At 35.2% G+C, this 19,255-nt stretch overlaps 1 non-coding gene across 1 annotated transcript; it reads left to right on the top strand.

Annotated features, from left to right (window-relative positions):
• Positions 1-18,808: 18,808 nt before the first annotated feature.
• Positions 18,809-18,910, top strand: LOC121030123 (U6 spliceosomal RNA). The gene has a single exon (XR_005790067.1). It is a non-coding gene; the product is annotated as a U6 spliceosomal RNA (small nuclear RNA).
• Positions 18,911-19,255: the final 345 nt, after the last annotated feature.

Raw genomic sequence — 19,255 nt, forward strand, 5'->3', positions numbered from 1 at the left:
ACCTGCATTGAACCTAAGCAAAAACCATGTATCACTGGGGTAAGGACAGGAAATGCATTCATACTCATGATCTCAAGCTGACCCAAAGCAGAGATCTGCTGCACTAAGGGAAAAGTAGATAATTTATTATACCCAAGACTCTTTAAAGACACAAAGTAGGGTTCAGGTGCCATAGAGAATAAGGTGAGTAATATTAATCAAGCTCTCTCCTCAGGCTAGGAACACAAAGCCTTACTAAGACTATGACTGAAGGAGAAAAGCACAGGCCTTCTCTCCTGCCACTACTAGTAGTCTTGAAGCAAATGAGAAAAAATGGCACTCTACTACTGGAGGAGGTAAAAGGGCTGAAAGAAACTCATTTGTGGTGCAAGCATGCAAATCTTGCTAAAAGCTGAGAGTGGATTTAAAATGAATGGGGAACATTCAAACCACCACCACTTCCACCTCTACCATGTAAAACCAGGACGTGCACTAAGGACAAAATAACAGCAGCCTTCTACTATAAGAATCTGAAATCTGTTGTACATTCGAATAAGCATAGGAATAACAAAATTCAGTGACTCTACTGAAATTAATCAAACTCCCTCTACTATCAATAGCCTGATAGGAAAAGAAATCTGACCATTTCAAGATATAAACACTATTTACCTTTGTTTTTACTGATTTTTCCACATATAATATCAGCAATAAAAAATTAGCAGACAGAAATATCAGCAATGATAATAGATCCATTGTCAAGAAATAAAGTAATAAAAAGAAACAGACCCAGAGATGATGCAGATGTTGGCACCATTAGAGACTTTAAAATGAATATGATTAAAAGTCAAAGGATAGATGAAATGAACAAACTCTTAGAAGGAATAGATAATCCTAACAGCCCTCTATCTAGTAAAGAAACGGAAACTTCTCTAAAAGAAAACTCCAGGCTGAATAAACAGAATGAAAGAATTAAGTTTAGGTAATACTATTTCATAAAGCGGGTGAGCGGGGAACACCAGCCAATTCATTTTATTAGGTCAGTATAACCCTATCACTAAAAACAGAAAAAGACATTACAAAAAAAGAAAACTACAGACAAATATACTTCATGAATACAGATGTAAAAATACTTTTTAAAGTATTAACAATCAAATCCAACAACATATAAAAAGAATAAGAGATCACAAGGAACTTAGGTTTATCCTAGGAAACTAAGGTTGGTTTAACATTGAAAAACATCAATGTAATTCACCATCTTAACATACTGACAATGTCCATGACCATCTTTATAGATTCAGAAAAAAAAAAAAATTAACAAAATTCAACATCCATTCATAATTAAAATTCTCAAAAAACTAGAAACAGAAACTAATTTCCTCAACTCTACAAAGGGCATCTAAAATAACTACAAATATATGCACAACGGTCAAAGGCAGAATTCTTTTCAACCTAAGATCAGAAACATGTCTCACTCCTAGTGAACACTGAATTGCAGTAAGAATTTAAGGGGAAAAAAAGCATACAGATCAAAAAAGAAGAAATAAAACTATCCCTCTTCACAGACAACATGATTATTTACACAGTAAATCCCAGGGAATCTACAACAAAACCATCAGAACTAATAACTAAATTTAAGTAAGGCCTCAAGTAAGTATTTTAAAAACAACTGCATTTTCATATGCTAAAAACAAACAATTGGAAATTGTAATTTTGAAAACAATATCATTTACAGTAGCATCAGAAAAACAAGTAAGATAAATTTCACAAAACATGTACAATTCCTGCACACTGAAAACTAAAACACCAGTGAGAGTATTTAAAAAGACATGAATAAATGGAGAAATACACTGCATTCATAAATTAGAAGACTTGCTCCATTAAAATGTCTGTTCCCCACATATTAATCTAGTAATTAAATATAATCCCAATCAAAATGCTAGCGACACATGAAAAAATGCTCCACATCACTCATCATCAGGGAAATACAAATCAAAACCACAATGAGATACCACCTTATACCTGTCAGAATGGCTAACATTAACAACTCAGGCAACAATAGATGTTGGTGAGGATGCGGAGAAAGAGGATCTCTTTTGCATTGTTGGTGGGAATGAAAGCTGGTGCAGCCACTCCAGAAAACAGTATGGTGGTTCTTCAAAAAATTAAAAATAGAACTACCCTATGACCCAGCAATTGCACTACTAGGTATTTATCCAAGGGATTCAGGTGGGCTGTTTCAAAGGGACATATACACCTCAATGTTTATAGCAGCACTATCAACAATAGCCAAAGTATGGAAAGAGCTCAAATGTCCATCACTGGATGAACGGATAAAGAAAATGTGGTATACATATACAATGGAGTATTACTCAGCAATCAAAAAGAATGAAATCTTGCCATTTGCAACTACATGGATGGAACTGGAGGGTATTATGCTAAGCGAAATTAGTCAGAGAAAGACAAATATCATATGATTTCACTCATATGAGGACTTTAACAGACAAAACAGATGAACATAAGGGAAAGGAAACAAAAATAATATAAAAACAGGGAGGAGGACAAAACAGAAGAGACTCTTAAATATGGAGAAAAAAGAGAGTTATTGGAGGGATTGTGGGAGGAGGGATGGGCTAAATGGGTAAGGGGCATTAAGGAATCTACTCCTGAAATCATAGTTGCACAATATGCTAACTAATTTGAGTGTAAATTTAACAAAATAAAATTTTTAAAAAATGCTAGTAAGCTCTTTTGTAGAAATTAACAAACTAACTCTAAAACGTATATAATAATACATAGTATCTACCTAAAATTTCCAAATCAATTTTAAAGAATAACAAAACTGAAGGCCTAGAACTAGCTGTTTCAAGATTTCATAAAAAGCTGTAGTAACTAAGCTTGTTGTTTTGGTGTAAGGACAGACAGAGGCCAATGAAAGAGGATAAAGAGAGGACCAATGTACATGATCAGTTGATTTTCAATAAAGATGCCCAAGTAACTCAATGGGAAAAGAAAGTCTTTTCAATAAATGATGCTGGAACAATGGGATGTCTATATGCAAATATAAACTTCAGTCACACTTTCTAACAATATAAAAGTTAACCCTAAATGGATCACAGATCTAAATGTGAGAACTCTAACTATAAAGCTTCTAAAAGGCAATATAGAAAACTTTTGTGACTTTAAGTTAGGCAAATATTTCTTAGATAAGACACACAAAGCACAAAACATAATAAAGAAAAATATATCTGACTTCATCAAATTTAACTTTTCTTCTTCAAAAACCCATCAAATAAGGGAAAAACAAGATTTAGATGGAGAAAATATGTATAAAACTCATATGTGATAAAGAACTTGTATCCAAAATAAGTAAACAAAAATTCTTACAACTTAATAACAAAAGAACCTAATTCAAAACATGTAAAATATCTTTATAGACACTTTGCTGAAGAATATATGTGAGTAGAAAGAAAATAAGCAGATGGAAAGATTCATAACATTATTAGTCATTATGAAAATGAAAATTTTAAATCACAATATTGCACATCTATAACAAAAACTAAAATTGAAAAGACCTATATTATTAAGTGCTGGCAATAATGCAGAATGACTGTAACTTATGTATCACTGATAATAGTACAAAATGGTACAGTACTTTGAAAAAGTTTGGTATTTTCATATCAATTTAAACATACAGTTATCTTAACCCATTAACCCCTCCTAGTTATTTACCTAAGAGAAATAAAACATATCCACACAAATACCTCTGCTCAAATGTTCATAGTAGATTTAGTCATAATATCCAAAATTAGAAATAATCAAATGTTAATTAATCACTGAAAGTTTCCAATTTCACAATAAATTATATTTAATATAAAAAAATAAAAAGTTTCCTCCCCCCAAAAAAAGAAAAAAAGAGAGGCTTAACCAAACTAGGTTACATAAATACAATAGAATACCATCATCAACCTACAGTCCAAACAATTGATACATACAACATAAATAAATCTCAAAATCAATAGGGAAGTGAAACAGATTTGAAAGTCTGCATACAATATGATACCTTTTAGTGGTGCCTGAGTAGCTCAGTTGGTTAAGTGTCCAACATCAGCTCAGGTCATGATCTTGCAGTATGTGAGTTGGAGCCCCACATTGGGCTCTGTGCTGACAGCTCAGAGCCTAGAGCCTGCTTCTGATTCTGTGTCTCCCACTCTCTTTGCCCCTCCACCACTCATGCTCTGTCTCGTTCTCTCTCAAAATTAAATAAAAACATTAAAAAATTTTTAAAAATATGATACCTTTTATATTACACTCTTTAAAAAAATAAAATAAAAAGGAAAACCAAGGTTTAGAAAATTTATCAATGTTTCCCCAGGACTGGGGTAGAGAGAAGGTATTGACTGCAAGGGAGCATGAGTGAATCTTTTTGAAACAATGAATGTATTCTGTATCCTGATTATGGTGATGATTACATAACTACATATGTTTGTCAAAACTTTATAACTGAGAATTTCATACATATAGAAAAGTACAGAAAACAGTATAATACCCATTATCCAGGATTGACAATTATCGTCAATAGTATGTGGATCTTATTTCATTCTCTTTTTTTTTCCCAAATGTTTTTAATGTCTATTTATTTTTGAGAGAGAGAGAGAGAGAGAGAGAGAGAGAGAGAGCAAGCCAGGGAGGGGCAGAGAGTCAGAGAGGGAGACACAGAATCCAAAACAGGTTCCAGGCTCTGAGCTATCAGCACAGAGCCCGATGCCACGAACCAGGAGATCATGAGCCAAAGTCAGACGACCAACTGACTGAGCCACCCAGGCGCACCTAATCTTATTTCATTCTTAAAGTACATCTTAAGCATCATATCAGTTCACCTAAAAATATGTCAGTATGTACTTCCAAGTCACGAGGACATTTTAGCATTGTCACATCAAACAAAATTTATGGCAAGTTCTCAATATAATTTAATAGATAGTTTTCTTTTTCTTTTTCTTTTTCAGATGGGAGGAATGATAGGATGTTTCTGTGGTAACAGAAATAATCCAATGGAGGAAAAAATGATGAGGTAAGAGAGACAAACAGAAAATATTGATGGAATAATACCCTTAAGTATGCAAGAGAGCCATGGGATCTAGTGCACAAGTAGAATAATTAGCTTTAGATAAAAACATGAGTTCATCTAGATAAAAACATGAGTAGTTCATCTATAGAAGCAGTCATCTATGGTAACAGTTGAGAAAGTACTGTATTTGCTACAGTTACAGATGTAGATACCTTGAAAACTGGGGTAATGAGAGTATGTGGAATTTCTTTTCCATCTGTTATTATTTAGGAAATCATATTTGAGTCATTAACTGAAATGGAGGCTAGACTGGATGCTTTGGAGATTTGCAGAAAGAAGATAATATGTCAAGTAATAATCCAAGAAATTGAGAGAGTGGCTAACAAGGAACATCCACTATGATTTTAAGAGCCTACTTGAAAGTTGTGGTCACAGATTTAAGGGGAGACTCATTAACTCGTGGTTGGTTATATTCCTCTCATCACATTCAGTTCCAGAATGGTGGAACTAACTACTGAATATTATAGATTTATGTGGATCACCTAATTAATCACAATAGTCAGAGAAAATGCATTCTAGTTGATACAACACCTAATTTGAGTCTAAAAAAGTAAGTACAGATTAATCAGGAAAAGAAATGTGGTGAAAGGGAGGGCAAGGACACACAAAGAGGCACTGAAAATACACAAAAGCAGATAAATGAGAAACAAGTGCTTGAGTTTAAGAAAGCATAGCAACCTAATTATTTTGCTGAAATTTAAAATGTGAAGAACAGAAAAGCAATATATCTAACTAGAAACGGATGTAGATCATGGAAAGCTTAGTTTTATCTTATAGGTAATGAAAGGCTAGTGAGTAGTTTTAAACAGGGGAGTGAGAAGATTTAGTTGTATAGCTTGATAAATATTAAAACAAAATAAATATATGTAAAGATTTGGTAAGATACATGCAGAGTTGAGAAACCACAAAATAAAGCTTGTTTAGTGGTCTAGGCAAGAAATAATGCGAATCTGAATCAGAGCAGTGGCAAAAGACAAGAAATAAGATCAATTAAGCAAACACTTAGAAGGTAGGATTAACAGGATTTAGCATGACAATGTAATGACTGTGGGAAATACATATTAGACTTTTAATTTTTATCTTAAAAACATAAAAAAATCTGTTTCCTTACATTTAAGATATGGAGTGATAATACATGTAAATAATATCTAAATTAACTCATTCTGGAGTACTTGCTTAGTATATTTTACTAAGTGTAAAGATCAAAAGAGTTTGGAGGCCACTGATATATTAGATATAGGTAGGAAGTAGGAAGGAAAAGGAATATGGAAGACTATAGGTTCTACCTGAATGACAAAATATTCTTTTTCTTGTTATTGTTACTAAATGAGATTGAAAATAACAAACCAGAAGCCAGTTTTAGGGAGGAATGACACTATTGTTACTTAATTTTGCATGTGTGTTGAGATATCTGAGGGACATCTTGGTAGAGCTTTCCAGCTGACAGTTGAATAATGGGCTTAACAGTCAGGAACTGAAGATACAAATTTGAAAACTAACAATGTACAATAGTTGTTAAAACTTGGTGGCAGATAGTAGCATTATTGGTGATGGTTGGTGCATGGAAGAAAAGATGCTCATGATGGAAACCAAAAAACAAAAGAGAGAGAAATGAATGAGGAGAACTGGAAGAGTTGGATACAGAAAAGTGTAGAATGTTTCCAGAAGGAGTAGGTGATCAAGTGTCAATGCAGGAAAGGGCGAATGAAAATAAGAAGTGTCAGGGTACTAGGGTAGCTCAGTAGGTTAAGTGACTGGCTCCTGGTTTTGCTCGGGTCATGGTTTCATGGTTCATGGGGCTGAGCCCCCACCCCCACCCCCACTGTCAAGTCCCCCACTGAGCCCTGAGTTCAGCTCTGCAGCTAGCAGCATGGAGCCTGTTTGAGATTCTCTCTCTCCCTCTCTCTGGCCCTGCCTGACTCACTCTTTCTTTCTCAAAAATAAATAAATAAACTTAAAAAAATGAAGGAAAGTGAGAAGTGTCAGTTGAGCTTTTGCAATTGGTACATTTACATTCTTTAAGAGAGCAGCATTTTAGGCATAGTAATTGGTAGCAGAAAGAATACTAATCAGTTGAAAAGTGAATAGAAGTAAAAAAATGGGGAGAGAGTGAATACAGGATTCTTTTTAGAATTTTGGATAAGTAGGGGAAGAAAGATTAATTCTATGTAGATTTACTTTAATTCTTCATCTCTGTGACCATAATTTCTCATCATCTTTAACTAGACTATTACAATAATAGCATCTCCTACAAAAGAAAGAAACGAAGAAAGAAAGAAAGAATACCAATAGTAACAATAACAACTGCAATGACAATAGTTAACATTTCATTCCTGTTGGGACAACCCATTGATTGTAAATGGACATTTTGTAAATGAACAAACTGAGACTGAGGTTATTTGATCAAAGTCATGCAGCTAGAAATGTAGAAATGATTACTTTGTACCTTGAGATCGAACTATGTGTAACCCAGAGTCAGCTTGGCTCACTCTGCCTCTCAGAATCTAAATAAGATTGGACTGAAAGCTCAGACTTTCTCAGAGCCACCTCTGGTTATAATTGTCTATGTCTAGTGATTTTTCAGTCTTGGTTCTATGTCATGAGGTTGTTCTTTTCTGTCTACTCTACACTAGTTAAGATAAGAAACTCAACCCCTCTTGAACTTTCACAAAAGAAACTCCATTCTGTGTGTGTTGAAAGGCCATACTTTAAAAAAATTTTTTTTCAACGTTTTATTTATTTTTGGGACAGAGAGAGACAGAGCATGAACGGGGGAGGGGCAGAGAGAGAGGGAGACACAGAATCGGAAACAGGCTCCAGGCTCTGAGCCATCAGCCCAGAGCCCAACGCGGGGCTCGAACTCACGGACCGCAAGATCGTGACCTGGCTGAAGTCGGACGCTTAACCGACTGCGCCACCCAGGCTCCCCGAAAGGCCATACTTTATAGAAAATTTGGCTAAGTGGAGAGAAAGAAGTAATATCACAGCAAAGAGAATACCTTCACATTTGATACCTTAGTTTTTTTTAAAAAGTCCTTTGGACAATTATGCCAGTTCAGACCCCTCTCCATGTTGCTTCATTCCATCTCTCCCCTTCTCTTATTGCTACTCTCAAGACCCAAAAAGCTAGCATATTATATCTTATATCTTATATATTTATTATATATTATATATTATGTATTACATATTATGTATTATGTATATAATGATAATTTTGCTCTAGCATTTTTTTTAAATTTCCTTCAGTCCCATTTCCCTAGTGTCTTCCTTCCAATCTCTAGATATAAGTCATTTCTCTTTATTTTTCTAAGTAAAGATAGTTCCTTTTCTAAAAGGAACTTTATTTCTAGGAATAAAAATATACTTTTTCCCAGTAAGTTATACCTATAAAAGGTTTTAAAAATGTATCTTTTGATCTAGAGTTACAATTGATATAATCAATTGTTTTTGCTAATTACTGCCATATTGAAGGCCTAATTACAAATGTGGTCTCAAAATAGCTAAAGCAAAATTGGAAACCTGAAAAAACTCATGGTTTACAATTTAACTATTTTCTTTTTTTTTTAAATTTTTTTTAATGTGGATTTATTTTTGAGAGAGAGAGAGAGAGAGAGAGAGAGAGAGAGAGAGATACAGAGCATGAGCAAGGGAGGGGCAGAGAGAGAGGGAGACAAAGAATCTGAGGCAGGCTCCAGGCTCTGAGCTGTCAGCACAGAGCCCGACACAGGGCTTGAACTCACAAACCATGAAATCATTACCTAAGCTGAAGTTGGATGCTTAACTGACTGAGCCACCCAGGCACCCCTGGTTATTTTCTAACTAAATATATGTTTAATGTCATTTCCAATTTATGATTTGATACAAACATGAAATTTGTGAGAACCCAGAGATTTATCATTTGAATAAAAACATACTTAATATAAGTTGCATTATAAGAAAACAAGAATAAAAACAATACTAAAAGACAGGTACCCTTAAAAGCAAACAATGATGTTTCCTCATCTCAACTGATGATTCCATTTGTCATCATAGATAATATAAGGAATGTGAATAGGAAAAATGATCATTTACCCTCAAAGCTGGGTTCAGTTGGAAACTATATGAAGACAGGCACTATAATGACAATGAAACAAAGTTTCAAAGAAGTAAAGCAACTTGCTGCAGTCATACAACTAAAGATAGGGAATTTTCTGGAGAGCTATAGTTAATCTAAGTATCACACCTAACTCAGACATTAATAGCAGTATTAGAATTAGAATATTCTACCAAAACCTCATTTACCCATTCATGCAACAAACATTTATAGAGTGTCCACTATGTGCCTGGACATGTGCTAAATGATAGGAAGCTTTACTTATATTAAGCATCTCTCTGCCTAACTGTCCCTGTAAATAATCCCTAATTGATTAAGTCAAATTTCTGTATAAAATAAATCTATTTTAGTATTATTTTCTCTATATCCTAGCTCTATACTCCTATTTTATACAGTATTCTAGAAAAAAGTTATACTGAAAACCATATTTTAAAGTTAGAAAAGTGGAGAAATGAAAGATAAACAAGAAGGCCATTCTAAGCTTCTAGAGTAGCCTCATAAGAGTATGTGTGCTCATTCACCTTTTCCAAACTATTTATTGTTTTGGTTTGAGTTCCCTGGGGAGCAGACTCTGAGACAGGATTTTACATGTAAATATTTTCTTTTTTTTTAATGTTTATTTATTTTTGAGAGAGAGAGAGAGAGTGTGTGTGTATCTGCGTGTGTGTGTGAGAGCAGGGGAGGGACAGAGAAAGGGGGAGACAGAATCCGAAGCAGGCTCCAGGCTCTGGGGCCTTCAGCACAGAGCCTGACGCGTGGCTTGAACTTATAAACCGTGAGATCATCACCTGAGCCTAAGTTGGACTGAGCCACCCAGGCGCACCTATGCAGATATTTTCTTGAAGTGTGCTCTTAGTAACAAGATTTCTGAGGAAGTGAAGGAAAAAGAATTGGGCAGAAAGAAAATGCAAACTATGTTATAATGATGATATGGGACTCAGGAGATCATACAGGAAGCTCTAAAGCTGGGACGACTTTTCATTATGTGCCTAAAATTGAGGCAAAAGGACTGAGTCCTTGAAACCTTACAATGACTCTCTTGGGGTGCTTCCAAGAAGGGGGTATGATCTTGTGCAAGTCAAGTCCCTTTGGTTAAAGACAATTGCTAGAGAAGGACTCAACTGTGAGCCAAAAGCAGCCAATATACCTGACAGCTGGGGAAATGAGTGCCTAGATCATGACAGGAGAGACCTGGGCAGTATACCTGAATATCCACTACAGTACGTCCCTAACATAATTTGGATGCAATTACTTTGTATAGTAAGTTTTCCCCATTTAAGAACAACTCAAATGTACTCGTTTCCTGATAAAACTTCTAAGAAGAAAGTTAGTAGGGAAAAAATGTAACTCCCACCACCGCTTCTGATCTTATAGCCATCATCAATATGCATGATTCCCCTGCTTCCATAATCCACTCTAGATTCCCCTCACCCTCATCTAGTACCTCTACTGCAGTGGCCCAGAGTTTTATCCCTGATGATTCTGAGTCGCAGGTCACCATACCATTCTTGGACCATAATTGCTCCACTTGTATACTTACATTAAACTCACCCGTATACCATGAAACGCCCTCAAGGAACACTTGGGAGCCAAATGCATTCTTCTTGCATCTATTATATAACAGAAGACTTTCCTCTCCCATAGTGATCAGGGCTAATTATTTTTGCCAACACAGTAACTTCCTTTGTTGCTTACTATTCTCTTGCCACAAGATACTTGAAGTGAATAGAAAACATCTATAGCTTAAAATTTAACAGGATTCATGCCATGTTTCCTGGTAAGCACATCCTCTCTCTGGGAAATAAAAACTCTAGTTTCTCAGAACCTAAAATTTGGGGTTGAAAAGCACAAATTCCCCAACTGGATTACTAGGAATAATGATAAATTTGGTCACTCCTATTTTCACATCTTGGTTCCTGGAATTCTATATCCCTATAATGACAGTTGGCTTTGAGTACATAATGCTCAATCAGGTGCAACTTTAATATACTGTCCCATTGTTCTATAAGGTGAGTGGCTTCTAGATAGAACTTCCTTTGTTGTAAAGTGAGTCACTTAGTCCATTGTGATGTTATTTGCAATATCATGTCAGTAGATCACACATTCTGTCAGCTCATGAATAGTGATGCTGGCTGAGGCTCAGTGGCAGCAAATGCAAATATATACCCAGAATACGTGTTGGTTCCACCCTGGACCTGCTTTGACCCTCACCCAAAACTAAAAGCTTCCAGTCACTTGTGAGTGGGTCAGGGCACTATGCTGAAGTTTTGAGAATGATGAGATATAATAATTCATCCTATACTTTGGAGGGGATGGCCCCTCAGGCCCTGGACTACTCTGTAGGTAAAAATTTCATTGATATAATGGACCAGTGATTTTTGTAGGGTTTAAATCCCATCTCTAGGGATGTCATATCCTATTTACCATTTCCATAAATCTCTGTGAGTCAATTCTCTGTGAGTCAGTACACACATACCCACATACACACATGAACACACACATACACTCACACACACACACACCCCTGTGATATTGCCACTCATTATTTCACTTCAGATGGTTTAAGATAGTTAAGTGCTATGACATGGTGTCTATTATTTCAACATCCTATAATTTCCATTGCTACTAGGGAGCCCAGTTCTAGAACACCATCTCCTATCATCACTTGTGATCTACAGAAGGTAGCTATCACTGAGAAACTCAGTAATGCTGGTTCCTTTCACAAGAATATTTATTATTACTTTGAAAATGGGAGTGTCCTGTATATTCACAAAGTACATATGTCTAGCATGCTCACTTCCCTATGTCTTTTGATTTCTTCTTCTATTGTTTGCCATGGCAACTTTGGCATTTCTACATCACTTAGTATGGGCCAAGCTGCTAAGAGCCAATTTAATTCCATTTTAGTAGCATTTCCTGGGGTCTTTAACACTGTTAAATTCTATATCGGAAGAGAGTATTCCCATATTAGGAGAGAGTACTCCCTTATCTAACTTAATGTTCTATTATTTCTTGATTCAGTTATCCCCAGAATCCAGTTCCACACATATTCTCCAGATTCCTTCTGGTTCATGTTGGCTAGGTCCCTTCTTTTACATAGTAAGCTGACCATTACCATGGTTGGGTTATGTTGATACTTGACAAAAGGAGAGATAAAGGAGAACATTTGTTGTCCATATTACGTTCAAGAAGAGTTAGAGAGTAGGCCACTTCTGTAGGTTGAGACAGTTAAAGGAATGTGAGGATTCAAGGTTTTGCAGTGTGTTGACCCAGATGTCCCTATCCCAAATCTCAGGATTCTGTACCTTCCCAATTAGCCCTGACCTTGATAAAGCAGACTTGCAGAGGCTTGCCGGCAAGACTTGTTCCACTTCCCTCATAATTAAGTCTGACGCCTAATTCTCAGCATGTTCTGTGTTCCATCTGCAGAAGATGCATCTACTCCTGTAGAATGTACCATTTGCCTTTATTAAATGTGAGCAATAAACCTGGATACCATTATTACCCTCAATATCTACACCCCTGAAATTTTAAAATATTGAAATTCTCTTCTTTGATTCAAACTTCCTCCTTCTAGAGCTGGACCTACTGATCCTATTCTAACCTCAGCATAACTTAATGTTGACTCTATTTTCCTTTCCTGATTCATTCCCTTTGCTATGTAGTCTAAACCCATTTCAACTCTTTTCTTGCAAGTATTCACAAATCCTATGGCCTTTCCAACTTTCACCATGTCAACTTCTCTAATCAACCCTGGAAAACCACAATATATTTCTTATTTATTTCCTTTGGACTATGACACATTGCTGGAGAACATTCATGTAACAGTAGAAATCAGCTACAATAAAATTTGTAATTTTTATCTTCAATAGAGTCCTCAATGTTTTCTACGCACCACTGTATTCACCAATTTCTTCTAATTTTCTTTGTCAATGGAATAAAGTTTTTTCAAACTAAATCTAATATGATCAATTCTTCGTTCTTAACAGATAATTAAACTCCTTTCTTTGTAACAAAAACAAAAACTCCTTTCTCTGTAAACAAACAAAAAAACAAGTCCACTTGATATTTTCTCCTTCAGCTTCATCTTATTTCCTATGTGTAATCTATAACATCATGGGTCCCCATCTCCCTCAGTGAGAAAAAAAAAATAGTTCTTTTCTTTTGCACACCAACATCTCCATCTATGATTTTTATTTAGGAGCTTTCTAACAACAGCAACAGTAATAGCTGTCATCTACGGAATGTTCACCTGCACCAGCCACTAGGATAAGAACTTTAATTGTAACATGTAATCTTCACCATAATGTTTAATCATCTCCATTTAGTAAGTGACAAAACTGAGGCTTGCCCAAGTTTACACAGTTTTAAACCCTAGTGGTCTAGTGCCAGATCACACAAGATTAGCACTAACCAAACATTATTTTTTTTAATTGTTTTTAATGTTTATTTATTTTTGAGAGAGAAAGAGAGAAAGAGAAAGGGAGGGAGGGGCAGAGAGACAGGGAGACAGAGAATCTGAAGCAGGCTCCAGGCTCTAAGCTGCCAGCACAGAGCCGGACATGGGGCTCAAACCCATGAGCCGTGAGATCATGACCTAAGTGGAAGTCGGATGCTTACCTGACTGAGCCACCCAGGCACCCCAAACTTTCTTTCTTACTAATCCTGTCTATTCCCATCATGTTATTCTTGATCTCTAAACATGCTCAAGTGCTTTTGTCTTAAAACTACCTTTCTTCAGTTTTTATTTCCCTTCAAACCACCATTCTAGCTTCTTCTACTCATTTAGATGAAAAATAAGGTAGTATGCTCCTTAGAAAAATAAGGTAGTATGACCCTCTGCCTCCACTTTCTTATCTCCAATTCATTCACCAATCTTCTACAGTCTGCCATATTCTTTCATTAATCTAATAAAATTGCCATCAACCACCTCCCTGAAATCCAGTAGCCACATGTCAATCCTGCTTGGCCTCTCTGTAGTATTTCATTCTTTTCTCATTCTAAAGTCATCTTCTCTTGACTCATGATACTATTCTTTCTTGGCTTTCCTTTTATTTCTTAAGTCCCTCTTCTCAGTCTTATTTACTGCTCTTTCTTACTAAAATGTTGGCCTCCTTGCCCTTATCTCTCATTACCCCTCCTTTATATGCACCTCAATACAAAAACTTTAAAGAGCTGATCACTGTCCTGAAGAAGTTTATTAAGCAGTTCACTGAACAATACTATATACAATACTCTAAACACATTCACAGAACTTATAGTGACCAGATATAAATTACTATACAAAGCATTATGGTACATTAAGTGTTTGAGGAAGCACAGGATAGAAGATTCAATTGTTAAGGTAATTCATTAAGTTGGATTTCTCAGAGGAGCTGTGTGTTGAAGAACCTGTGGAAAATGAATTCTCTCTCTCATCTACTTAACTTGGAAAAGATGATTATTCATTTTCCCTCATTCTCAAAGAGCCAAAGAAAACAATTCAGCTAGCTGCTTTAGTAATCAATCCTGTGTGTTTAATGATCCTTCAACTATTTTAATTTAATCATCCATGAAATCATTAAAAAAATGTCTGGTGAGTTTCAAGTTCATAGTCTTTACCATCACTTTCCACATGACTCAAATTAAAACCAAATATAAAATTTTCTCAGCTTTTATCAAATGCTAGAATAGGCAGATTTGAAGATGGCTGAATATTCTTTTTACAAATGATTTATTCATGTGCTCAAAGCCATCCTATGAATTACATATATTTCTTTGTCTTCTTCAGGCCCCACAGTCATAGTGTCATAACTATCCAGAGTTGGGGTCACACAGAAATGGCTCAAACCCCCATGTTTTTTTATTAGCAATATAACCTTCTGTTTATTACTTAAACTGAATCTTCATTTTTTCATATATATGGCAACAAGTTACATATATATACATATATACACACATATATATACATATATACATATGTATATACATATATATGTAACATAATTATGTATACATATATATGTACATATATTGTATACATATAATAATTAGGATATTGTTATGAGAATCACTGAGATAATTTTTATGAAAGAGCCTGACCTAAAGGGGATACTCTCTAAACACTGGTCTTCTCCCTTTCTTCCATTTCCATAGCAAATGGGGATTATTTTCTCTTTGCCTATTTTACCCTTCATTTATATAGCAAATAAATTATTAATTTTAAAAACAATCTTTAAATCGGGTTATTTCTAATTTGTTGGCACTATTAATGTATGGTAGTATGCCTTGCACCTCTAGCATATTGTGTTTGACATTCCCAAGAAAAATACATATACCTTCTGTTGAAGTCATTGTGTGCTATTACTGTAAAAGTTATGATAAAAATAATTATAAAGAAATTGTCAATCTATCACTATGATGGCTCTGCACACTTTCTTGCTGCATATTTTCTCCTTGCTATTTTATTAAAAGAAATATTAAATTAAATATAAAATATTCAATAAAATGTTAACTTTTTTTACTATAGAGAAGGTAGTAAAAATTAAAAATCCAAGTAGGAAGGGGTACCTGGGGACTGAGTCAGTTAAGTGTCCAAGTCTTGATTTCGGCTCAGGTCATGATCTCATGGTTCATGGGATCCAGACCCATATTGGGCTCTGTGCTGACAGTGCAGAGCATACAAGGGATTCTCTCTCACTCTCTCTGCTTCTCCCCCACTCACACTCGTGTTTTCTCTCTCTCAAAATAAACAGTTTTTTAAAAATCCAAGTAGGAAAATGTGCAAGAAAAATTATGTCTATGAGAATTTAGTGTATATTAAAATTTAGAATTACTGTATATGTGTTGTGGGAGTCCATAAAAAATATGGAAAAGACCTTCATAGACAAAATAGTTAAGTTGCCAAGATATCTCTAAAACCCAGTAAGAAGAATATGTTGTTATGGAAAAAGCTTAAAATTGGTAGCCACTGAGGGGCTCTACAGTAGGCCAAGGTTAATTTAATGATAAAATTTAGTACTTTCAGGGGAAAAAAAATGAATGTACTTTTTTTTGGTCCACTAAAAATGGACCACTAAAAATACAACATACTACAGAAATGGAAATGTCCATTTCCCTAGAAGAGAAAGAAATGGATTTGAAGGAGATCAATATTACCTAAAGAACAGAAAAACATGTAACTTATAAAACCAAGTCCATATGGGATTCATTCCAAAGGTGAAGAAAGTGGCAAATGTTAGGAGAAATCTCTATCTGCTATAATTCACATCTCCCTGTAAATTGGGATGGGACTTATAGGCTACCAAAAAAATGAACATAGCTCTATATAAAAAAGAACCTTTAAACCATAATGAAGATCTTGTTACTTTTATTTTCAGAGAGCAGCAGTCTTATAGAATGTGCTAGAATGTTTTTCTCTGACCCATTTTATCTCACAGTTTTTAGTTATTGGCTCTAAATGGTATGTCTCCTTCAGCAATTTCTAAATTTTTAAAGTTAACATTGCTTTGCATTTAAGATGCGTTGGCAAGGACTGTAATGAGAATTTTAAATTTGAATAAAACCTCTTGAAGTTCTAAATGAGGCCATCAAAGAGAACATTCACCAGATGGAAACAGTGATTGATCTAAAGCCTGGAGTCTTGTTTTTAATCTCTTGTTTTCCAGCAAAGAGAAATTTTACAGAATCTTCTTTCTTCTTAACGAGTTAAACTAAAATACATAGTTAAAATGGAGGTACTATGGTATATTTATAGAACGGAAAGTAGAGAATCTTATGTCACATCCCAATCAAGAAATAGGGGACTCTAAAAACAATGTGCATACCTCTAGTTGCAGTTCCTGTTCTGTTGCTACTCCTAAATTAATTTTTCACTGCTGGATGGAGGGCACTCCCCAAAGTTCTCATGTCCCTAGATGATGGCCTATGTTTGAGTCTAAGATTTTTCATCAAGCTCTGTGATTTCCTCTGATTCCTTGAGACTCTGTTACACTGCATTTCTCCCTTCCACCTAGACAGGACTTCTCACTCTCTCCTTTTCCCATTTACCAGATGAGTAGAAAGGATGCTGAAAACGTAAAAGAGGGCAGAGGTACAGCTATAAAGAGTCTGGATGCCTGATCATGGATGTTAAGCTTTTGTATAAATAACAAATAAATTTTGGCAACTATCAGTTTGTTCTCTGTATTTACAGGTTGCCAAATTAAATATGTAAGGTTTATTTTATATCAATTATATTTCAGCAAAGTTATTTTTATAGCTTAGAAAAAATTTAAAAATAGCTTCATATAACATTCTGTTATATGCAATTTTTTTTGATAAATAATGTTCAAATACAGAATGCAATACCTTACCCAGCATGACATATAATAGGGATTCAGTAAACATTTGTTAAATTTCACTGCTTTTTAAATTTTTTTAATGTTTATTTATTTGAGAGAGAGAGAGAGAGAGAGAGAGAGAATAGGGGAGGGGCAGAGAGAGAGAGGGAAACAGAATCTGAAGCAAGCAGGCTCCAGGCTCTGCACTGTCAGCACAGAGCCCGATGCAGGGCTTGAACTCACAGACTGTGAGATCATGACCTGAGCTGAAGTCGGATGCTTAACCAACTGTGCCACCCAGACGCCCCATAATTTTACTGTTTTTTAACAAAGTGATTTTCCTCAGTAATAATTTCTCAGATAAAACTCAGGTAAAAATAAAGAAAAGCAAATAAATTCTCATTGTGTTAACCCACTAAAATATTGGGTTGTTTATTATTATTATTATTATTATTATTATTATTATTATTATATCATTAGCAGTTAGCCTGACCTTTTCACATCACATCTCCTTGAGAATTCCACGCATACAGAGTGAATTCAATGAAGAGAAAATTGTGGAAAACAGACTTCAGTTACTTGAGATAATTTCACAAGTAAAATTGCAGCCTGATGTTGGTATAATGTAGTTCTTCATGAAAACAATGACCAACCCTATCATTAGTGTCTGTTACGGTTAATTTTATGTGTCAAGTTAGCTAGAGCCCAGACACTTGGTTAACCACATCTGGATGTTCCTATGAAGGTATTTTTTAGATGAGATTAATATTTAAATCAGTACATTTTGAGTAAAGCAAATTACCATCCATAATGTGGGTGGGCCCCATCCAATCAGTTGAAGGAATTAAGAAAAAGAATGACCTACCCTGAAGAAATGGGAATTTCATCATACTGCCTTTGGACTCAATTTGCAGCATCAACTCCTCCCTGGATCTCTAGCCTGCTTGTCCAACCTTGCAAATTTTTGACTCATAATCATGTGAACCAAATCCTTATAATTTCTCTCTCTCTCTCTCTCTCCCTCCCTTCCCCCACCCCACCCCACATACTCAGAGTCTGGATGCCTGTGTGTGTGTGTTTCTGTGTGTATTAATTTTGGAATTAATACACTTGTCACAGAAATATGTTTAGATGTTCTTTATGAGTCCTGCTACTGTTTATTGTATCTAAGTTTATCCCATCTTTTCAATTACAATTATAAACAATGAGTTAAAACTGAAAAAGGCTGACTCCAGAAGGTTCAAACAGAAAAGCACATGCACATGAATTCAGAGCAATATACCTTTTTTTTCTTTGAAAATTATTTACTGGGTGCTTGCTTCAGCAGCACATATACTGAAATGATACAGAGAAAATTAGCATGTTTATCTGTGCAAGGATGACACAAAAATAACTTATTGGACATCTTCTCATATTGACCAATGTGGAAAGCTTGAATAACATAAAGCTTATGGAAACATGGTTCCTGCCTATGGTAAGTCAGATTTTCAAAAAATATCAGGAACAATACTTCCTAACCTTCATGCTCTTTTACTATGTAATTCTGATATTCCTCCTACTGGAAGGCAGAGTCTATGTCTCCTCCTCTTGAATCTGGATGACCTTCTGCCTCAACAAATATAGTAGGTCAGAAGTAATATAATGGGATTTTCAAGACAAGAGCATAACAATGCTATGTTCTTCTGCCTTGCTCTCTTGGGACACTTGCTTTGTGGGAAGCCAGATGCCATGCAAGCAGTCCAACAACTGTTAAGATTT

This window comes from Herpailurus yagouaroundi, unplaced genomic scaffold (genome assembly GCF_014898765.1).
Source record: "Herpailurus yagouaroundi ecotype Mexico unplaced genomic scaffold, PumYag 139, whole genome shotgun sequence".
NCBI classification, from domain to species: Eukaryota; Metazoa; Chordata; class Mammalia; order Carnivora; family Felidae; genus Herpailurus; species Herpailurus yagouaroundi.